Raw genomic sequence first — 23,434 nt, forward strand, 5'->3', positions numbered from 1 at the left:
CCGTGGCGCAACCCCCCACCCCCCCACCCCGCCCAGGTAGGGCGCCTGGCTCACCGCCCCCGGACCCCGAGCCCGGACCCCGGACCCCCGGCCCCCCGGACCCCGGACCCGGACCCCCGCCCCCCCGATCCCGGACCCAGGACCCGGACGCCCTCCCCCTGGACCCCGCCCCCCGGCCCTCTTCCCCTCCCCCCGCCGGTCCCCGCCGCCCCCGCCGCCCGCCCCCTCGCCTGACTCATCCGGCCGCGGTGGCCGCGCCGGGGCGGGAGGGAGCCGGCGGCTCCGAGATTCCCGCGGACGCCCCCCCTCCCGCCCCGCCCCGCCCCCGCCCGCCTCCCGAGGCGCCCGACGCCCCGACTGCTCCCGCGCTGACCGTCCCGGGAGGGAGCCCGCCGGAGCCCCGCGGCCGCGCGCCCCGCACAGGTGAGGGCAGGGCAGGGCAGGGCAGGGCAGGGGGGAGGCGGGCGGGCGGGCAGGGGGGGCCGCTCCTTCCCGCGCCCCCGCCGCGGCCGCCCGAAGTTTGGGGCGCAAAGCGGGTCCGCCGCTGGCGTGGGACCCCGGCCCACGGGGGGTGGGGGTGGGGGAGCCCGGAGCCCGCCGCGGCCCCGACTACACCCTCCTTTGTCTCGGCCCCGGGTCGGCGCGCTCCGCGAGGGCGTCCGCGGCCTCGTCCTCGGCAGAGCCCGGCGGCAGCGGGCAGTGCGGTCTCCGGAGCGCGGAGCCCGGAGCGCGGAACCCTGAGCGCGGTGCCCGGAGCGCGGTTCCCCAGAGCGCGGTGCCCGGAGCGCGGCCCCCAGAGCGCGGAGCCCGGAGCGCGGTGCCCGGAGCGCGGCCCCTGGAGCGCGGTGCCCGGAGCGCGGTGCCCGGAGCGCGGCCCGCTGGAGCGATGTGCCCGGAGCGCGGCCCCCAGAGCGCGGAGCCCGGAGCGCGGTGCCCTGAGCGCGGAGCCCTGAGCGCGGCCCCCTGGAGCGCGGCCCCCGGAGCGCGGTGCCCAGAGCGCTGTGCCCGGAGCGCGGCCCCTGGAGCCCGCTGCCCGGAGCCGCGCCGCTGGCACCTACGCGGGCGGGCTCAGCTCTGCACCCCCCTGTGTCGTCCTACGGCCGGGCCTGGGGACGAGCCGGGTGCGCGCGCAGTTCGCCCCCCGCGTGCACCCCAGGGCCCCTCGTCGGCCGCTTCAGCCCCGAATACGTTGCGTTCAAGCGTCCCTTGACCTCGTGGTTTCCTCTGGAGAGGCTCGGGGGCCGCTGTGGACGACCGAGGACCTTGCAGGAGTGGAGTGGACAGCTGCCCTTGGCCGTGAGCGCGGCCGCCTTCGGGGCTTTACAGTCCAGCCAAGTTCCCACGCGAGGCCGGAGGGCTTCGGGCGAGAATATTAGCAGCCCCTGTAACAGCTGTTGACATAGCTGGTTGGGCAGGCCTTGCATCGTAGAAACACTTGTTATCAAATGACCTTCCGTTCGTGTTGGGGCTGCTGATGCTAGAACATATTACCGTTTGGTGAAAAAGGGGTTGCATTTTGAAACTTTGGTTTTCCCACTGCTGTTCACTGGTACAGAAGCGTATCTGCATGTGGTGTCAGCTTTTCCAAACGGCCTAGGTGAAGAATAGGAGTCCTGAACAGAAAATAATGTTTTCATTAAGCGGAAACAATGGTTAAATGTTTTAGCGATTTAACGTTAAGGAATTTTTTTTTTTTTTACTCTTAAAAATATATGTGTTAGGACTGATCCTCTCTCACCAAGTCCCACTAGAGAACTCGTAATTACGGGATGATTTAGCTGTAATGTGTAACCCCTGTGACAATTAGCTTTGTATGCTAGGCTGGGAAAGCCTTCAGTGAAAGAGGGAGTTGTTGCGTGGGAAGTCTTTGTGTGTGGCTTCCAGGCCGTTGGCGCGGAGAGGATTTACCTGTTGCGTCTGAGTCGGGTCCAGGTAAGTGCCATGTGGTCTCCCAAAGGCAGCACCCGTAATCGGAAGGGATTCTTCAGGAAGGACCATTGTGAGGAAGGATGGCTGCACTTATTTTAACTTACAAGAATTTTTAGGGAAGCTTTTGAAAGCTCCAAGAGCTACATTGCTATAGTCGGATGTGTGTGGTTTCAGAATTTTGACAATGGCTCACCCGGCAGAGGAAGATAACTACTGACACGTACGGGGAGCGAATCTGAGCTGATTGTTTAACTGTTCATTCCCCTGAAAATTCTCAGTCTAAAGGCAAAGAAATGCATACTCAGCTCAGGAAAATAGAGGAGAAGGAGGATAAAAGCAGATATCACCTTTTACATTTCTTAAGCAGAATTAGTAGAGGATGAATTAATAAGTCCTCATAATAATGCCCTTATTAAACAGAATATATAGCCTAAAAAGGGAAAGCGGTCTTAAATTTCTTTATTATCTCTCTCCCTAACTAGGAGACCGCATGGGACCTCTTCCTTAAGCAAAGTGCATTTGGAAAAAAAATAAATTAATTAAAAAACAGAACAGAAAAAGAAGCTTGTGTGGAGACCAAGAAAATGAATCTGCAGTGAGATGGACCCTTTGTGTTATGAAGGGATATATGACCTGCAATTTTGCTAAGTGCATCCGTTTCAGGACTTAAGAGGTTTTGTCTGCTGACATAGATGTGCTCAGGCTCTCGGAGAACACAGTGAGCACATGTGGGGTGCCCTGCTAGCCGGGGGACTGCGAGGTCGCCGCTCCTATAGGAACCGAGAGGCTGGGGGGGTGGGCTGGAAAGTGTGCACAGATCCTTCCACACCTCGGATGCTCTTTGAGTATCAGGGGCCTGGCGGGTTGCAAAGGATTCTGGAGGGAGGCTTGGAAAACCCACGTTGTCATCTGACCAAGCCGCTGAGTGAGTGGCCTCTGTGCCCCCTGATCCCTCATGGACAGGTCGAGAGCTTTGGTCCATGGTCTCTCTTTTCAAAGTGCTTCATGATGCGTTCTGGTGGAATCGAGAGGGAGGAGTCAGAATGTGGTTTGGGAAGGGTGCGGTTAGTAGAGTTGGGGTCAGGGGAAGACAGGCTGGAGGCCATGCCAGACCTGGGGAAAGGGTAATAGTGATGCTGATGCGAGGCAAAGGAGGCCTGGCCCATCATTGATTATCTGAGCTCATGAATAAAATACAACTCTTGCTTAGTCCTGAATGGTTTTCGGTGAATTTTCACAAATGACGGCGATTGATTTTTCACAACATCGCCAAGAGTTAATTAGGGCAGAACGGCCATGAAGCTGGCACTAATACTGCAAAGCACGTTCGCACCAGGAGTCCATTAAGGCCAAGGAACACCGTTCTGCTCTACGCCCCGTTGCCTTTCTGCAGAATTGTAGAGAATAGGAGAAGCTAGAACGTGCTTAGGGAACCCTGTGTTGGGATCCCTGGGTGGTACAGCGGTTTAGCGCCTGCCTTTGGCCCAGGGCGTGATCCTGGAGACCCGGGATCAAATCCCACGTCGGGCTCCCGGTGCATGGAGCCTGCTTCTCCCTCTGCCTATGTCTCTGCCTCTCTCTCTCTCTCTCTCTCTCTCTCTCTCTCGTGTGTGTGTGACTATCATAAATAAATTTAAAAAAAATTAAAAAAGGAAATCCTGTGTTCATGGGTCAGAGAGATAAGGCTGGTGTCCCGATTTTGGTGCAGGTTCACATTTCTGCATAAAACATTTAGGTTGTGTTCTGGAAGGTAAGTCTCCAGTGAGGAGATCGAGACCTCCCAGAATGTCGTGATTCGTATTGTTGATGTTTAGTCTGATTATTTCTGTGTGCTCCCTCCCCGCCTCACCCCCTCCCCTCCCCCAGCAGGAATTCTAGGGGTTTGACTATGACAGCGTCATTGCGAGCTTTGATGCTCACAAGGGCTTTGAGTGCAGCTGGGAAAGGAAATTCTCCTACAAAGGTGGGGTTTGGGGGCTGTGCTACTGCTAATGGGATCTGTTGTAGCAGCAGGTTGTGCTGGGGTGAAATTGCACAGCAGTTGTGGGAATGTGAGCAAGGTGTGAGGATGAGGATGTCTACATCCCCTCCTGCTCTACCCTCCTCTCTGCCCGAAGCACCAAGGGTGGACGAGTTCCCTCCCGCCCCACCCCACCCCGTGTTCCTGGCCAAGTGAATCAGTCAGGACTCACCTGATTGTATGAGGAACCTCTACTTAACTATGTTAAGCAAAAAAGGACTTATTGGCTCATGTGACTGGAAGGTCCAGCGGTAGACCTCGCTTGAGTCATGGCGAGAACCCAGACACTCACGCGACTTTGTCGGGGTTCTTTCTCTCTCTCTCTCCTCGTTTCTAGCTCTTTTCTGTCTGGGTCAGCTTCATCCCATGTGCTGAGAAAGCTGACTTTCAAGCAGTTTGCAGCCTGAATTCTTGGGCTTTTAAGCCATAGAAAAGAGGTCTTGTCTTTTCCATAGAAAAGAGGTCTTGTCTTCTTTCTAGAATTTCTCTTCTAGAAATTTCTTGGAAGGGCTCTGATTGGCCCTGCCTCGGTGGTCGTTGAATCCGCTGCGTCCGTCAGAGAGTATGATGGGGGCCGTCTAGCTGGGGGGCCTCCCGCTGTGTGCGTGTGTGGTGCTGGTGGTGGGGTGAGGACCTGGAGGCTGGTGGGGACACCACGATGGACGCTCTTTGTCAAGATCACAGAGAGGTGTGGTTCTCCGAAGCTGATGATGCCAATGACCAAAAACGACATGTCTGTTGTGGAGGAGAATTGTCCCCTCCTGTTTCGGGACAGACCCGCCCTGAACAGTGATGTGGAGTCTGCACATGAAGGCAGCTCAGGTGCCCGCGACCGTGCAGATTCCAAAAGTGCGACCCTCTTCCCAACCAAGGCAAAGCCCGGTGATGAAGGAACACCCTTCATGCCTAGACTTCACTGAAAGACTCGTGCTTGCGGCCTATCTCCGTTTATCTATATCCACACACTTCCACAAGTATCGCCCTGCTATATCTGCAGCCTAGTGAGCTCACCCTCAGAAGCCCGGGACGTCTAGGGATCATGAGGCTGGAGACCCCCTATTTCGGGCACTACAGCTGTAGCCAGGGCTTGAGTGTGAGAGAGAAGAGGCGTACACAGCGCCGATGGGCGGGCGCTTCCCTGGGTCTGTGGGAGGCGGCCAGGGGAGGCCCAGGCGCTGTTATCACCTGGGGCTGACAGGTTATCACAGGTGCCGACCCTCGCCAGGATCTCCCTTGTCCACTGGTCCGCGTGGTGGCCATGTGGGGCGAGGACCCTGGGGGTTAGGGGCACGCGGCTCCGGGTCTGTGGGCCGCCGCCGGTGGGGGAGGTGTGTGGAGGGGCCGCTTTCTACTCGGCACCCAAAGCAATGGGAGCTCCGGGGGGATGGACTGGGGTCTTGGGTGCTCAGTGGCGGGGCTGGCGGCCGCGGGTCCCTGGGGTGGGGTCTGTGGGGAGCAAGGAAGCTGTGCGAGGGGTGTGGGCAAGGGACCGGGGCAGCTCAGAACACGGGCCACCGCCCTGCCTCAGCCCCTCTCCCCCCCAGGAGGCCGCTCCTCCGGGAGACCAGGTCTTGCCTGTCAGGCGTTGTCAGGACACAGCGAAGAGCAGCCATCCTGAGCCTCGGGGACAAGATCTGCACCAAGTCCTCATTACGGGGGAATATTACGACTTTTCTCCCCATTTTCAGCCGGGAACTTGAGGCTCAGAAGGGCCAGATGACCCTGGAGCCAGACTGGAGACAAGGCGCCGTCACGGAGCTCCATTGTGCATGCATCCAGACCCGGTTCTGGGCCTTCGGGGAGCTGCCCATGGGGCCAAGGCTGTGGGGAGTCAGCAGGACGTGTGGCTGTGCAGGGAGCCTGGGAGCTCGCGTGTGTCGCCAGGGTGGGAAGGACTCGTGCAGCACAACGGATCCGGAGCCGGGGATGCAACCACCCAGTGGGGTTTCCCCTCCGCGGGGATCTGTCCCTATGCAGGACACAGACGTCAGCGAGTCAGGTGTTTGGGGGGCTTCATTTTAGGCCCTGATTCCTGTTGCAGAGGAGGGACCTCTGCTGGCTGCCATGGCCTCAGTTTACCTTTGTGCGGACAGACACTCTGCCCTGAAATATGAACAGGTATGGAGGGAGGGTGGGCGGGCAGGAGGGAGGCGCTAACACAGGCTAAATGGAGGAGGAACGTGGGTCACGCTGTGGCCATAAGGGGCTGGCGCTTGACGATGCTGCTTAATGGATGAACCTGCTGACCCGTGGAATATGAGCCACATCGTGTCGCTCCCAGCCGACACGATCACAGTCATCTGCTCAGACACGTGACCATACGTGTCGTCATGTGCATTGGACTGTGTGTGTGTGTGTGTGTGTGTGTGTGTGTACAGTAAGTGGAAAGCGGATGTGAAGGTAGATAAAAGTATATATTTTAGGCCTATTTGTGAGAACTCAGAGCCGTCACCTTGAGGGAGGGGAAATAACCACGCAGGGAACTATTAAAGCACCCAGTAGAATAATATGTGTTGGACAGCGCGGGTGGCTAAGTGGTTAGTGCCACCTGCAGCCCAGGGCGTGATCCTGGGGACCCGGGATCAAGTCCCACGTCGGGCTCCCTGCATGGAGCCTGCTTCTCCCTCTGCTTATGTCTCGGCTTCTCTCTCTCTTGGTCTCTCATGAATAAATGAATAAAATCTTTAGGGGGAAAAAAAGAATAATACATGTTTAGGGTTCAAAGGATTTTTCAGAGAGCAGCGCAGATCCGAGCGTCGGCAACTGTCCTGAAGTCCACGCTGAACGGTAGCGGTGGAGCGGACGGAGACGAGCAAGAGCGGGCCCGTCCAAAACCTGGGCGGCCAAGCCAGGAAGGTGCTCAGGAGGAAGAAGGTTCTGAAGGCCCCGCACGAGCAGAGAGACGACAGGGGAGCATGTAGGATTACGAACTTCTTGCCTGCCCTGCGGCCAGAGGCCCGGGAAGCACCCACGGGGAGCAGCGGAGGAGGTCGGCCGTCCGGAGTCACAGGGTGTCGCCAAGGGGTGTGAGAAGGCACTTAGCACAGGATCTCGAGGTCGGGGCTCGTGTTCCGGGACTTGGGGGAAGGTCACAGGAGCAGGAGCAATCCTGTGACTTTGTCCTCATCAGCGTGTCTGATGGAGACAAGGCTGCAGCTGGCACAGAAGCACATTTGGGGGAAATCTGCTGTGGGCTGGTGTGACCCCCGAAGCTCTGCTTCTGTCCTGAGCCACCATGGGCACAGAGTGGCCTCGTGCGGGAGAACAGCGGGGCGGGGGGCGAGCACCAGGCCAGCTTGGGGTTCAGGCGGCTCCGTTGCTCGCGAGCTGGAGGTTCCATCTGAGGCTCCTCCCGGTTCCGTCGCAGGAGGTGACCGCTCGTGCATATTGCTCTTGGGTGTCACTGAGGTGTCGCGGCACGAATCTATTTCACAGTATTTATTAGATGCCACCATCTGCTAGGCACTGGGCTAGACTCTGTGGATGTCGGGGTGACAGGAACCTCAAGAAGTTCATGATGTGGGGGAGCCAGACGTTGGCTGGTGCCCGCAGCCCGCCGCCCCAGCGCTGAGCAGGGGTGCAGGTAGGTAACGCCCGCCTGGCCCGGACGAGCCATGCTGAGGAGGAGCTGCCTTGCAAACGGCGAGCTCGTCCCAGAGGGGCTGACAGGTTGGCCGCTGCCGAGGGGGATTTTCCTTTTTGTGCATCAGCATCTTCGGGCCGAAACGCAAGGTGAATCCAAGGAATTTCGGCCTCTGTCTGTGCCGCCGTGGGCAGGGCCGAGGCCCGGATCCGCACCCACGTGGCTCACCGCTTACCTGATGGGCCCCGTGATCAGCCGTGAGCGTGGACCCGGCGTGTGGTAGCCACCGCCTGCAGAGGACACGTCACCACCTCCAGCCATAAACGCGCTACATGCTCCCCGTCGAAATTTTGGAAAACACGTGAAGTATAACAAATCGGGGAGACAATTTGCCTGCAATCCCATGACCCGAAAGCACCCGTCACATTTTGAGATTTTCTTCACTCATTTTTAATGCATTTTTTTCCATAGTCAGTAACATGTTACACCCTGCGCTGTCTGTTTAACCTTGTGTCCTAAAGATTTCCCGACTCCCAGGCAAGCTCTGTTAATGTCTGCATGAGAGTTGATGGTGTGGATGCACCATCTTCTGTCAAAATTGGACCTTTAGGCGGTTTCCAAATATCTGGCATTATAAGTGGTGTTTTGATAGAATCTTTGTTCCGATTCCAGATTACTTCTCTAAGCAGGATCCGTGGAAGAGGCTGATTCCTGGGTCGGGGGCTGTGGATGTGTCAAGATACTTCGTGCAAAACTCATTTTCAGGATAGGTGACTGTGTACTGACAGTGCATGGAAATACCCCTCATCATGCCTGCACTAGGGTTTTATGTATTTATTTTTAAATTAAGAAAAGCTACTGTTTCAAAATGAGTAACAGCTTTTAACTTTTTACTTTGTTTCTTTGTTATTAAAAAAAAAACACCTTTCTTTCAGAATGCAGACCGTTAAAATGCTGTGATAAACCATTCAAATTTTAAAAATTTATTTGCACACATTCCTGATGATGCAGATGGTGACGCAAGACAGAGAGCAGGTTAGCTTGTGAGTAATTCTTTAAAATCCATAAGATGCACGTCCCGTGGGAGCGTCTTCATGCTGCGGAGAACCTGTGGGGCCAGAGCCGCACTCTGTGGAGTGAACCTGTCCCACTGGGCGTCAGTGGCACATGGGATGCTGTGACCTTGTGCTCGTGACCCCTCCGCCATGGCAGCCCTGTGCCTGCTTGGCGGGTGGCTGCGTCCCCGCCGGGGCTACTGGGCCGCGGTGAGCTGACAGGCAGGCTGTCCCAGATAGAGTATGAAAATGCTTGAGGTTTTCCCCCTCAAGCACGTTGGCTCTCTTAACTGACCCATTCCCCCCAAATAAGCCAAAGAACCTGAATTTTGAACCTTCAGATTTTGCTCCCCTTTCCAGAAAAAAAGCCAGCCGCGTCATAGTCGCTGGCTTTCAGAGTGAGGACCTTTGACTTTCCCTAGGGAGGAGGAACTTGCATCTTAGGTAAACCTCTGTAGGGTTTTTTCTTGTCTGAAAACACCACCTGAGACTACAAGGGAACGATTAAAGCTACCATAGCAGCCCGTTTGATGTGGGTTTTGCATACTATTTTCCATCTTTTCACAACTGCTATTTTTCTATAAAACTAACATGCAACTCAAACGGTTTTGGTTTTCTTCTAACAGTTGAGGGAGAACATTGGAGCATTAGGACGCCGTTTTCGTGTATGGATCTCAGTCAACCTTGAACATAATCATTCTCACTCATTTATTCGCCAAATCATGATTTAGGGAGCTTTGCTCAGGAGTCGCCGCAAGGTCGTACTCATGACCCTTTTGGTTGAATGTGAAGCACGTCACATACGTGATAGTGGTGAAGGCCAAGGACAGTAGTTAGGGTAGTCAGTTCAAGGTCTCTAGGATGTTCATTAGTAAAGAGCTAAGGATAGGGCAGGGTCACAGCCCAGGCTGTGGCAAGGGCGCCTTCCAGATGGGGAGACACCCACCGTGGGTTCACGCACAGAAGGCAAAGGACTCTGCTGCGACAGGTGCCTGGGCTTTTGCAGATCGGAGGGTCAGGGCCAACTCTGTGTGTCTGGCGCGGTTGGGCTCACATGCCTGCACCATCATGAGAGCCCAGCCTTGCACGCTGCGGGAGGGAAGGCTCTATTCTCAGTGCACGTGGGGGCTACTAGAAGGTTTTTCGTTTGGAGCATGGTGTGTAAGTAAGGCCATTTATTAAAAACGGGATTGGGAGCAAAAGTGCCCCTCACGTTAGAGACTCAAGATGTGCCGAACATCATCACGTGGCTGCGGACATACTATACATAGTATATCCACCTTCAAAGAGCGCTCAATGTAAATACAATAAAATACTTAATATAAATAAAATAAATAACATAAAATATTCAATAGTAAGATAAATATAGTTCTCTTGGTAGAATATAAACAGCTCAGTCAGTCCACTGCACTTTTTTTTTTGTTATGTGAAGCTTATTTATTTTAACTGTGGGCCTTGCGTGTTGTCTGCATTCAGTCAGTGTTTGCTGAATCGAGTATATTTGATCTTCTGTGATGTCAGGGAGGAGAAAAATCACTGTAAGGTATAGAACACTGAATTTTTAGGAAAACACGGTATCATTTTTTTTCTGAAAATATTTAGATAAAGTGTTAATATTATCATGAATATTAATCATATATTTTAAAGGATTTATTTATTTATTTGGGTGGAGGGAGTGAACCTCAAGCCGACTCGGGGCTCGATCCCACGACCCTGAAATCATGACCTGAGTTGAAATCAAGTGTCAGATGCTTAATTGAGCCACCTCGGTGCCTCTGAAAATTAATAATACTTAAAATAATTAAAAATAAAATTAATAATTATTTAAAAATAATTAAAAATAAAATCAATGATTATTTAAAAATAATTAAAAATAAAATCAATGATTATTTAAAATTAATTAAAAATAAAATCAATGATTATTAAAATTAATTAAAAATAAAATCAATGATTAAACAATAATTAAAAATAAATTAATGATTATTTAACAATAATTAAAAATAAATTAATGATTATTTAAAAATAATTAAAAATAAAATTAATGATTATTTAAAAATAATATTTAAAGAATATTTTTAAAATATTAAAATATTTAAAAATTAGAAATATTTTCAAAGTGTTGAAAAATGAAATCTTGAAAACAAAAATGTAATATGCAGATATAATCATCTTCCTTACACACTTCTTCTCCTCCCCCGCCCCACTCCCCTGTCCCTGTGCTGTAGAGGTAGAAATTTCTGGAAATGCACACGGTGGTCTTATCACACCTTATGACACATGTGGAAATCCCTTATTTATTCTCTAAGTCTTCCAGTCCTTGCACTGCTCTCTATGCAGGACTAACTCTGTCCAACACCTGCATAGTTGAAGAGAAGACAATAGTAGCACGTAATTAGTGATGTTTGCTTGTGAATGTTTAGCTCGGTGTCTTTGGGGAGATCGCGTTCAAAATCTCCGCACCGCGTCTTCGGGTGTTTGTGAAGAGCATGCCGAGAGCCGGCCTCTGTGGTCGGTGCTGGGAGCCCCGCAGCTCCTCCGGAGGGACTTGGAGTCTAGGGGGCAGGAGAGGATTCACAGCCTTGAGAGATGATGTACGGTCTCCCTGAGCCCACGCTTGGGGAAAGGGGTGGTCGTGAGTGAAAATGTGGACTAGCTCACGGAAGCCTTAAATTCAGAATTTGATTAAGCAATATATTTTTTAAAGATTTTATTTAGTTATTCATGAGACGCACAGAGAGGGGCAGAGACACAGGCAGAGGGAGAAGCAGGCTCCCTGCAGGGAGGCCAATGTGGAACTCGATCCTGGGACTCCGGGGTCACGCCCTGAGCCGAGGGCCGACGCTCGACCATTGAGCCCCCTGGGTGCCCCTGGTTAAGTGATTTTTAAAAGACAAATTACAAAAGAGGACACAAGTGAAAAGGTGGCCGCATCCTGACCCCGTTTCCACCGTTCCTGCCCCGGGGAGTTCGTGTCCTCCGGCCCCAGGGTCAGCAGCTCACTGCTGCTTGGCAGGAGACCCGCCGGGTGGCAGGGCCCTGGGACCCAGCCCCGCCTGCCACCCCGTGAACAGAACCTCTCCCCAGCGGCCTGCGGGTGGCGGTGGGGGCGGCATGAGCGGGAGTGTGCAAATGGGGGGCTATCTCTTGGCTCCCTTGCCTTGGGGCCCAGCAGCCTAGGCTCTGCCTCGACTGCTTGTTGCACCACTGCCCCTGCCCTTCAGAGACGCAGCAGCTCGAGGCCCAAGACCCTCAGCACCACTGCCGCCTGGCCTCTGGGGGAGTGTTGCTCGTTGGCTCCTCTGCTCCTTCATGCTCGCCTGTTTCCCAAGCGCCTGGGTTGCTGCCCTCGCCCGACATCTAGCAGGAGCCTGGAGGCCAACGGCTGTCAGGACAGGACAGGATCCAGGGGATGAGCCAGGGCAGTTGCAGGGCGCTCCAGCTCCGGCCACGGGGACCAGTGTGTGGGGGATGCCTGCGGCGGCAAGGAGACGGGCCGCAGTAGCTCCTGCGTTGCCATGAGCAGGGCCCACGCGCAGAAGGCAGGCAGCTGGAGAGGAGCGTGCTCGGGAAGCCCCCTGAGATCCCAGCGGGGACCTGATGGGAGGCCCGGCCGGCAGCCCAGGAGCGCCTTCCTCCTCCCGCCCGCGTGCTCCGTGGGGCAGCCAGTGTCTCCGTCCGGCCGTCGGGCCGTCAGCAGTGTGTCACGGGGAGCAGCGCCGGGCGCGGCGTGCTGTGTCTGCTCACCCATCTTCTCGCTTGTCCTCAACAAAAGAAAAAAATAATTGAAAAAAAATGTGCCTTTCAGGGAACTCCCTCTGAGGCTGGCCCTTGAGGAGAGGAAGTGGAGTGCTGGGGGGTCGGCCTGACCTTGGATCCGTGAGGGACCGTGCTCCCCGGCTCGATGCTGGGGCCCTGTGAGCTCCCGGCCACAGTGGCCCATGGGTGACACCCGGGGAGGGGGGACGTTCCCGCTCCTGGAGCGGGGGGGCGCTGGGAGGCAGCTGGTGGAAGGGCTCCAAGCGGCCCCCTGGAGTCCACATCCAGGGACCAGAGACGTGGATGCGGTTTCTGTCCCTGAGTTCTCTGTAGTTCGTCTGATAGGATTTGGGGAACCGTGGACCCACGGTCAGCAGTGGGAGCTGCCTTGCCGCCGGCCTGCTCCCCAGGGCCGCGGGGCCTGAGCTGGCCCTCCACTCCGGAGGCCACACGCCGGTGCCTGGCCAAGCGGCTCTCCTTCCGACGGGTTTTTAAAATACACGGTCCACTTTTGATTATCGGAGCTCTCTGTGATTTAAGGGACGTTGTGTTTAGAAAAAGAGTCCCATTGCCGGGGGTTATTGGAGAAGCCGTGGAGACATTCAGCTCGGCCACCTAAGCGCCGTGTGGCCCGGGTCAGGCGACGTCCCCCTGCCCAAGCCCGCGCTGCTCAGCTGCGGCCGGGGCAGGACCTCCTTGGAGGGGTCGCCCACCCGCAGAGGTCCTGTAGATGAAGGATCCCATGGAGCGTGGGACGCTGGGTGGCCTCACCCGGTGTGGTCCTTTCCCTCTGGTCGCTCCCACTCAGATGACCTTGCTTTGCACACATGCTCTTAGGTCTGCATGGCCGTAAAGTCCTGGGGGGAGGGGGGCGAGCCTTTCTGGGGAGAGTCTCGGGCCTCGTGCAGCAGGTTCAGGTGCCCTGCTCGCGCCAGCTGTTGGCGAGGTCCCCCCTCTGCCCACCCGGAGGCCTGGCTGGTAACAACGGGCCGACGGCTGTCAGGACGGGGCACAGGATCCAGGGGATGAGCAAGGGCAGTTGCAGTTGCAGGGCTCGCCCCAGCTCCAGCCACGAGGGCCAGTGTATGGAGGAGGCTGCAACGTCCCACCCAAGGCCTCACTCCCCCCCCAAGCAGGCCCCCCAGGTAGCACCCCCCCAGGTAGCACCCCCCCAGGCAGCACCCCCCCCCACCTCACTGCGCAGCCGGATGACCCCTGGGCAGACCCCTGAGGCACGGGGAGCTTCCCGCTGCGCGGCGGGTGGGTGAGCAGGTACCGCTGCTGTGTCGGCTGGGCCTGGGGACCCCACACAGGAATGGCCCCCACTTGAGTGGCTGCGGGACCCCGTCAGGGCTGCCTGGTGTCCCCGGGAGCTCAGGGGTCTCCCCGAGCTTATGGGGTCCACCTAAGCCCAAGCAGGGCAGCGGTCTGGGGGACCTGGGGGGTCTGGGAGTCCCAGGGCGCCTGGGGCAGTGGTCCAGGGACAGGCCAGTGGGTCTGGGGGTCCCAGGGGCCTGAGGGGGGCAGGGGACACCTGGGGGGTGGGGGGGTCCCTGGGGGCTTGGGGCAGCAGACCCGGCTTCTCCTGGCCGTGCCCATTTGGAGGTCTGGAAACATCCACGAGGCCCCCAGTGAAATCGGCAGCAGCAGGTGCAGGGCCACCGTGCATGCTCCAGACCCTGGAGGCCTCGGGGTCCCCGTGCCACCCCCCATGCGGTTGGCATCCAGATAAGAAGGAGGGTCAAGAAGCCGCGAACGCTGTCTGTATTATGAGCACAAATGATTATTCTTTCCTTTCTAAACTTTTCTGAGAAATTATGATAAATGTTAAAACTTGGAGGGCCAATGGACCCAAAGTAGTATGTAGGAATAATTTATTCAAATAATCTGAAAAAAAAAACAGGAATTGCTTCAGTATCTTCTGAACATTATTAGTTGTTTTTGCCAGTGAGCCTTTCAGAACATACTTCTTTTAGTTTATTAATAGTCGTGTTAACTGAAGTTTTGGTAAACATATTTTTCTAAAGGCTGCACGATGTTCCGTTACCTATGTTTCATTTATGCATTTATTTTTTCTTAAAGTTTTATTTTTTGAGTAATCTCTATGCCGGGAGATCGAGAGTTGCATGCTCCACTGGGTGAGCCAGCCAAGCGCCCCCGGTACCTATGTTTTTAAATTAGTTTTTAATTAATAAAAAAGGAGACATTGATTCTTGTGAGAGGTGGAGTTTTCCTTTGCCATTTCCTTGATTCAAGAAAGAAAAGAATGAAAGAAAGAAAGAAAGAAAGAAAGAAAGAAAGAAAGAAAGAAAGAAAGAAAGAAAGAAAGAAAGAAAGAAAGAAAGAAAGAAAGAAAGAAAGAGAAAGGCATGGTTCCCAGACGTATCATTGGATATTTTGGCATTTTTTTATCAAGCTTAACAACTTGAAGTGACGACCAAATCACACTGAAGTGAGCTCATCCCCTTTTCCCTTGAAGTTTCCAATGGAATCTTTTTCTGTTCTTCTTGTTAGAAGCTTTGGAGTGTCAGACACTTTGGGATTATTTTTGCTTTTTCTCTCATATCACAAATGTTTATATTTGGAGTATCTTTACTTACTGTCTTTTTGCAGAAAGATTTCTCTCTATCACAGCATCTCATCCAGGGTTAGAGAGAAACATGAGAAAATATCATTTTTATTTATTTATTTATTTTTACGATTTTATGTATTTATTCATGAGAGACACACAGAGAGAGGCGGAGACACAGGCAGAGGGAGAAGCAGGCTCCATGCAGGGAGCCCGACGCGGGACTCGATCCCGGGACCCTGGGGTCATGCCCTGAGCTGAAGGCAGACGCTCAACTGCTGAGCCACCCAGAGGTCCCCAAAACCAGTCTTTTTTTTTAATAGAATCTTTGGAATAGAAATATAGAAGAAAGCAGTAAAAAAAAAAAAGCGGTCTTTATCTAGAAAGGGGATTTGCGTTGTTAACACGGTGCTCCGTGCACGTGCTTTTGGGGCGTTATGCGTCGCAGTGGTCACAGTAACAAAACTGTGATTTTTTTGGTTCCTAGAGCCGCCTCAAGGAAGGAGGAAGGGCCGGGCTCTCGCTGGACCGTGTCCCGGAGGTGAGTGGGAACAGCCCGGCCCGCTCGGCAGCTTTTTATGGCCATCTTTATGATCTATTTGTTCTTCCAGGGATCCAAGAGTCTGTTTACATTCTAAACAGAGTTTATTGTTGGGGATTTGTCAGGCCGTTCCTCCTGTTAACCGTATTACGTAGAGCAGTTGCCTTATTTTGCCAAATCGAAGCTCCTCCAATAAATAATTTTAATGCAAAATAAAGGTGGGTCGCTACCCTGGCTGAACACTCACTGTAAAAATAAGTTTGTAGATCCTTTTGTAGAGGAAGCCGTCTCACAGGACTGCTTCCGGTGCCACCAGTTCTTTCATCTCCACCAAAGTCCCCCAAAGAAGATGCCAAGTAGGGGCGGCCCGGGTGGTTCCACGGTTTAGCATCTGCCTTTGGCCCAGGGCATGACCCCGGGGTCCTGGGATCGAGTCCCGCATCGGGCTCCCCGCATGGAGCCTGCTTCTCCCTCTGCCTGTGTCTCTGCCTCTCTCTCTCTGTGTCTCTCGTGAATAAATAAATAAAATCTAAAAAAAAAAAAAAGAAAAAAGAAAAAGAAAAAAGATGCCAAGTAGAAGCTCATTGAAAAAAAAAAGAATTTCTTTGTACTTCTTTAATTTTAAAGTCACATGATGTGCCAGTTGGAGTAAAGGAAGGTTGATGACCTTGTGACCAGTGGTTCTTCACACCATTTTCCTTTCTCTTTTTTTTTCTATTTTTCTTTTTGAAAACTTTTCTTGGAGTCTGAGCCTCAGCCAACTCCTAGCTACGTGAGCCCCCGTTATTATAAATAAACTACAAGGAGAATGTCCAGGTGAGTTTTTTAGGGGCTACCTTGTGTCCTTTGGCCGTGCCTCGACGGGCAAAATGCACAGTTGAGGAAATCATTCTTCAATCGAGGAAGAAACTCCCCCTTTTTTCCCTGAAATCTTATGGATGTTTGGGGGGAAGTTGTGTATTACAAGGGGAGAGCTCCTAGACGTGGACTAGCTAGCATTCCCCGTGTTCTTTGTGTCCCTTCCGTGTCTGCGTCTGGGTTTATGCAACTGACGTGCAACGGTTGGAAGGAACAGGGGACATAGTGGAAGAGCTTTCTGGTTCCCATGCTCGTGGCTCATCCCAGCCCCGTCCCTGGCAGGGAAGGGATGTCTGACAACAAGGAGGCTGAGCAGGGCCCAGTCCCTTGAAGTTCGAGGCCGGCCCGGGGCGGGGGGGACAGAGGACACACCTCGTGCGGCAGCCCTGGTGGTTGCATGATTTCTGTGGACAAGAGCCGCAGTGTGCTGGCGACAGGACGACGCTGCTCGGGGTGGCCCTTCTGCGGCTCGGTGGCCCTTCTGCGGCTTCCTCCCAGAGCCGGGAAGGTAGCCGGTCACTGCGGGCCATGAAGCCCGGTGCAGGGGAACTGGGTGGTCTCTCTGACGGTCCCGGGGATCCCTGGACGCGGTTGGGGGCCTTTCTGGACCCTCCTCGCCTTGTGTACCGGCCCCTCTGCCCCCTGCAAACACCAGCCTCCCGGGGCAAAAAGCAAACCTTGGCTTTTGAAAAGCTCCTCTAGGTGATTAACATTAAAGAGCAACATGAAAGCCCTTCGGGGGACGCCCGTCCGTCAGTCCATCCGTAGCGGAACAGATGCTCTTGCTGGGATAGCATCGGAAAGAGCCGGGAAGCTGTATCTTTTCAGTTCGGGCACAGTCCCCACGGCTCCTCGGGTTCCTCGGCGATGGTTGAGTCGGGGGCCCAGGTCTCCAGAGGGAGTTCTAGAGAAATCACGACGCGGTTTCCTTACCCGTAAGTGTCTTTCCCTGGAACTGCCGTCCACAAGACAGCTGGACTCTATGACCAGGCTGCTTCAGAGCAGGTCCCATTTCTGTCTTTGTTTTTTCCCTTTGGGAAGTCCTTTGGCGAAGGTGGGAAGGACTACGAAAATGGGAGGCAATGAGCGTCCCGGGGCGTTGGGGGTTGGGTCGGTCTCTGCTGCCTGGGGCACGAGTTTTCGTAATGAACAGTCTGGGAGTGAAAGGGAGAATGAAAGCAGGCGTCGGGGAAGGGGGAAGCCAAGGCCTACAGTGCCGCGACTCCGTTGCGCTGTCCGGCGGAGACCTCCGGAGCTGGGCCCGCCTCAGCCAGCCACCTGTTGGGCGGGAAGGGAGAGGGGTGAAGCTGCAGATGAGCAACGAGGCCTGATTAAGAAGCTGGGAAGCGTGAAAGGATTCTGGAGACGAAAAGGCTTATATTGATGATTTCCGGAGGGGTGAGAATCAGGTATCTTCCTCCTGAGGATGAAAATATTTTAAAAAGGAAATGTACTCACGCTACAGCGCCAGGTGTAGGTGAGGTGCTCCCCAGCTGGGTCGGTCAGGCCCGGAATGAAGTGTCAAGAGAGGCGGCATACGTGTCCGGGGAGAAGATGGGACCCGTCCTCCGAGTAGGACAACTGGCTGCGTAGCTGAGTTCTGCTTCCGTGGCTGTGATTGACGTGTGTCCTCTGGCTTAGGGGGGGTCTTCATCCAGGAACAGTGTCTTAGAATCCAAATTCACGTGTCCTTCTGTCTCCAATTTCTGAGAAGATGATGGATCCTTTTGGTGCCTGTCCTAACTAGGTCATCATGCTTTCCCCATCTTGTCCCCAGAAACGATGACAATTTTTACGTTTGCGAGTAGATAGCTGATTCTTAAAATAATTCTAATACTTAAAAAATACATGCATCACCCCATTTCACACAATTTCACACACTGAAATTACTGAGACTAAAAAGAGCAAGCATTTGAGTGTCCTTACTAAAAACGCATTTATTGAGCCTTTTTTTTTTTCTTTACCATACCAACCCCTGCAGGTATGCGTGCTTATAAAACCACTTACCCCATGGCGTTCAGGGTATCACTACATGGCAATAATTTTGTTTTTAAAGATTTTATTTTAAGTAATCTCCACACCCCACATGAGGCTCAAACCCGGCTCAAACCCACAGCTCTGAGCTCAAGAGTCGCATGTTCCACCGGCTGAGCCAGCCAGGTGCCCCTAAATGGCAGTAATTTTTTTTTAATAATAAATTTATTTTTTATTGGTGTTCAATTTGCCAACATCTAGAATAACACCTAGTGCTCATCCCCTCAATGCCCACCTCAGTGCCCGTCACTGAGTCACCCCCACCCCCTGCCCTCCTCCCCTTCCACCACCCCTAGTTCATTTCCCAGACTTAGGAGTCTTCATGTTCTGTCCCCCTTTCTGATATTTCCTACCCATTTTTTCTCCCTTCCCTTCTATTCCCTTTCACTATTATTTATATAAATAATAGTAAATGGCAGTCATTCTAATGCTAATCATTATGTTTAAGGAGAAAACAAGCAGACTTTTTTTTTTTTGTAAAATCCATGATTCATCTGATAAAGATGAATTAATATAAAACAAAGCATGTTTTCTATAAAAATAATATAGATATTATATGATATATCAGAGAGGGAGACAGCACATGAGAGACTCCTAACTGTGGGAAACAAACTAAGGGTGGGGGAAGGAGAGGTGGGCGGGGGTAGGGGTGAGTGGGTGACGGGCACGGAGGGGGGCACTTGACGGGATGAGCACTGGGGGTTATTCTGTACATTGGCAAATTGAACACCAATAAAAAATAAATTTATAAAAAAATAATATAGATATCATATGAAAACACGACCATCTTCCAGTTAGGTAATTTGGTAAATCAATGACATTTTCATCGCCTCTCAGGAAATTAGGCCTTTAGAATAAATAAATTGTAGGTCGGCATTATAGATTGCTGGACTCGCATAGTCCTCTGATTTTACAGATGAGGAAACAAAGATCGACGGTTGCCCAGCAATCATGCAGCGAGGCTTGGAGAAGCGGGAGCCACACATTGGGGTGGGGGCCCAGGGCGCGTTCTGCGGTCGTACACCGTCCAGAAAGCCAACTGCGGATTTTGAGAAGGGCCCGTGACGGGGATATGGAGAAGAGGACAGATGGCTCAGCATTGGTACCATCGGGGTTTAGCGCCCAACCAAAGGTTTTTGACCCCTAGGGGAACGCGACGATGCAGCCCTTTAGAGTTTTAAGAGACCCTTGATTTTAGACACAGAATGTGGCAAGCCAGGTTCTGATACTATCAATTGGTTCTGATGATTCACTGATTTTCAGATTCCCCTCAAATCTGAAAATTTCTGAGTAGAATTTCCAGGTCAGTTGTACTAAGTAAGGAACGAAAGGTCGATATTCCCCGGGGCTGATTTCCTCCCACGGGCTCCTGCCTTTAGGATGGAGCTACGGGGTCTCCCCCAATCTTTTGTTAATGCCGACTACTTCAGAATCGTAAAAATCGCCTTATAAAAATGGCTTATCTCGACACGTCAGGGTTACTGATAAACGTTTTTTCTGCTGCCGAGTGCATTTTAAGCAGTTGTCGAGAGTGGCCAGAAATAAGCGTTTGGGTTTTGGGGATGTTGTAGTCCACTCAGAGCTGCTCCGAATGCTTTACCAACTTTCCAAAAAGGATAACAAACGAAATGTGCAACAAGCTCCCGGGCGATTTCTGACTATAATCTTTCTTTGATTAAAAAAAACAAAACAAAACAAAAAAAACCCCCTCATGTCCTGATAGACACGATTATAAATCATACAGTTCTATTTATTTTATCTGCGTTGTCTGGTCCGGAGAAATGATACATTTTGAAACCTCGCAGGTGTCTAACTTTCCCCGGGAGGCTCGGCAGCCGGAGAGCCAACGTGAAGGTGTCACACTTTGGTGAACTGACCGGCGTAGATTACCCGGGGTGTGGGGTGCCATCCATGGGGTGCTGTCCTGCAGGGTGCCCCAGCCCTGCAGGGTGCCCCAGCCCTGCCCGACCCAGCATGAGAGAGGCGGCCGAGCAGCCCTGCCACTGCCCCTGTGGGCTGAGGTCAGTCTGACTGGGGTCTCAACAAGCGGCGTCCGACGGTAGGGAGCAGCTCCGTATAGGGTCGACGTGAGGTTTATGCAATGAAGTGTCTGGGGAAGTTGGGCAGGAATTAGTGTCCTCCAGACTCAAGGGACGAACCCCACCTTCCTCATGAGTCTCTCCCCCGGAGAGCTGGAGAGATGAATCGCATACAGTAGGTGCTTACTGGATGCTGGCACATGGATCGGGACTGTGGGGAAACAGTGCCCAGTAAGGAGCACATGTGCGCTCGCACATCTTTGGGGGCAGCACCAGCGTGGGTGGGCTTGCTGTGCTCCCCCGGCAGCCCGGCGTTGGGTGGCCTCTGTCCCCGGCTCCCCGCTCCCCGGCCCCCACGCTAGTGACCACAGGGCCGGGTGGTTCTTTGCGGCAGGAGAGGAGGCCCGGCCTCTGCCCACCGATGCCACTAACACCCCTGGCATTTCCGTTGCCAGCGGCCTGTAACCCTGAGCCGTGGGTGCACAGTGGCCTGAGCTCTGGGTGCAGAGCTGCCCGCCGGGTCGGCCGTCTACACGGCGTGCAGCCCTCCACGCTTCACCGTGACTGGCTCGTTGGCTAAGCCGCCAGCCCTTCGGGGGCCCCGGGCCTTCCCTGAGCCGCCGTTGCCGCGGGTGGAGGCGCAACAGCTGGGCGGTGGAGGGGGGGGAGAGGAGGAGCCGCCGGCCAGCAGAAGCCGCTAGGATCCTTGGGTTGGTCGGGGACCTGTAGCGGATTTGGGGGGCAGGGGCATGAAAAGGGCAAGGACTCGCTGGCACCTGAGGTCTCCTTTGGTCTAACCGCTGCTGTCCCGTCTCCTTCAGGTCTTCCTCTCCCATGGCCCGACCGAGGACGCTGTCACGCTGGGTGTCCACTCAAAGTGCGGGTCAACCCGGGCTGAACCCTGAGGCTTTAGGCTTCAAAGTCGGGACAGAGGTGAAAAGCCTCTCCCTCCTCCTCCCCCTCCCCCTCTCCCCCTTCCCATCCTCCTCCCCCTCCCCCTCTCTCTCCCTCCCCCTCTCCCCCTCCCCTCTTCCTCCCTCTCTCCTTCCCTCTCCCCCTCCCTCTTCCTCCCTTTCCCCCTCCCCCTCCCTCCCTCCCTCCACTCCATCTCCCTCCCCCTCTCTCCCTCTCTCCCCCCACCCCCACCCGGGAACACCTCCCTGGAACAGCCAGGCTCCAACCACCTAGTCCCTGAAGACCCCAAGCGTGTGTCTCCCCGGCATAGAGCCTCCCTACTAAGTCAGACTCCCGTTTCCTGGCCTCAGGGAGCTCCTCTTGCCATTTCCCGAGCTTGCAAACCAGCAGCCTGGTGTGCAAGGACTCTAGACTCACCTGGTCCCTTCCGTGCCCCTTCTCAGCTTCCCCACGACGTGTTAGCCCAGGAGCCAGGCCTGGTGCCGGGGTCTGGAGTCAGGATCTTCCTTTGCCACCTGAGGACTCGGTGACCTTCTCCTCTTGTCACCTCGTTTTCTTCATCCGTCAGATGGATTCCGATCTCCTAGGGCTGTTGTGAAGACGACATGCAAATCACTTCAATGAAACAAAGTGTGTAAAGCAGCGAGGGGACCCAAAATGCCTGCTCCGGTCAGTAGAGGCCGTGATGGGTGAGGACCACGCTTAGGCAGCCTCCTGCCCTCAGGTTCAGGCCTCGGGCCTCTGCTGGTCACCTGGTCCCTGGACACACGGACGGCCTAGCGCCTGCCATCGCCTCCATAACGGAGGCCGACCTCAAGCAGGACTCAGTGGCCCTCGGTGGCCTGACCGCGGCCCAGCTCACGCCTGTGGCCCCCGCACCTCCGCCCTTGGAGCCGGCTCCTCCTTGCCCTGTTTCCCTTCCTCTTTTTCACTGAACTGACATCTTTAAGGCAAAGTGCCATCGTGTCCTTATCCTCGAAGCCACCCCTGGTCACCTGCTCCTCCTTGCCCTGTTTCCCTTCCTCTTTTTCACTGAACTGACATCTTTAAGGCAAAGCGCCGTCGTGTCCTCATCCTGGAAGCCACCCCTGGTCACCGGCCCCTGGGACCGCGCGCTCTTGTGAGAGTGCTCTTCACAGGGCATGTGCCCGTGTGGGGACGACAGACGAAATAACTTCTCCACGGTGGAGTCGTGTCATCGCCTGTGGCCCAGAAATGACCAGCTGGCGCCCCGGAGGGAGGCTCCCATCCGGGCGGCCTCGGATCGCCAGCCTCTGCCCGTACACGGTGCCCGCGGTGGTCGTCCTGCACCCGAGCATTCCCAGGCCAGCTCGCTGCTCAGGGCCACGGTCCCGGGAGCCCTTGCCTGCAGCAAAGCTGCCCCACATGGGCAGATGTGCACTGGCCGTCCCAGGCGGTGACCAGAGCAGCACTGGGTGACGGGCCCTTTGACCCATGCTGTCTCCGAAGGAACCGCACTGTGGGGTGGTGGCAAGGAAGGCATGGGCTCGCTGCCCACGGGGCTGCCTCTGGAGCCACAGCTGGGGAGGCCGTAGCCGAGCTTTGCCGCCGACGCCCGCGTCGCCCTGTGCGGAGGGTCCGTCCTTGGCCCCCGACCTTCCTGGTGGAGCAGCGCCCGCTGCGCTTCATTAGGGTGACGGTGACTCTCCGGCCCTGGCATTTGTGCGGTGCTGGGTGGGTGCGGGGGCAGCGTGATCACAGCCCTGGGGGCCTTCAGGGCTTCAGTGAACCGAGCCCCTCTGGGTGGTTGTCAGGCCATGAAGTCAGGGCTGCCCATTTCCCACGGCCTCGTACCAGCCCCGGAGGCCTGGCTCCCGGCTCTCCCGCACCGGGGAAGGCAGCATCCTCCTGCCTAGCGGGGTCCACAGGATCCGAGACCCCAAAGGCCAGCAGGGCCCGTCCCCAGAGCTGCAGATCCCCGGCCGCCTCACAGCGATCAGGTGGGGAGCGCCGAGCGTCCCTGCAGAAGGGCACAGCCCCGGCCACAGGCCCTGCCGCGGCGGGACCCCGTCCCCGTAAATACCTGGGGCAGCGGGGGCGGCAGGGCTCTGTGCCCCCCACGCCGCCGCCACTGCTGCTCTGGCAAAGGCCTGGGTGTCGGCAGGGGCGCCCCG

At 54.7% G+C, this 23,434-nt stretch overlaps 1 protein-coding gene across 2 annotated transcripts in view; it reads left to right on the plus strand.

The window, feature by feature from the left end:
• The first annotated feature begins 342 nt into the window (after positions 1–342).
• TMEM200A (transmembrane protein 200A) overlaps positions 343–23,434 on the plus strand; it is a 58,172-nt gene continuing 35,080 nt past the window's right edge. The window contains exons 1-3 of one of the 2 annotated variants that reach the window (XR_008662437.1): positions 343–423; positions 21,206–21,317; positions 21,743–21,891. The gene's annotated coding sequence lies outside the window, so the exon portion shown is untranslated. Of the gene's footprint in view, positions 424–21,205; positions 21,318–21,742; positions 21,892–23,434 lie in introns of those variants that run through there. The other variant, XM_055309538.1, reaches the window with a different exon arrangement.

This window comes from Nyctereutes procyonoides, unplaced genomic scaffold, assembly GCF_905146905.1.
Source record: "Nyctereutes procyonoides isolate TBG_1078 unplaced genomic scaffold, NYPRO_anot_genome, whole genome shotgun sequence".
NCBI classification, from domain to species: Eukaryota; Metazoa; Chordata; class Mammalia; order Carnivora; family Canidae; genus Nyctereutes; species Nyctereutes procyonoides.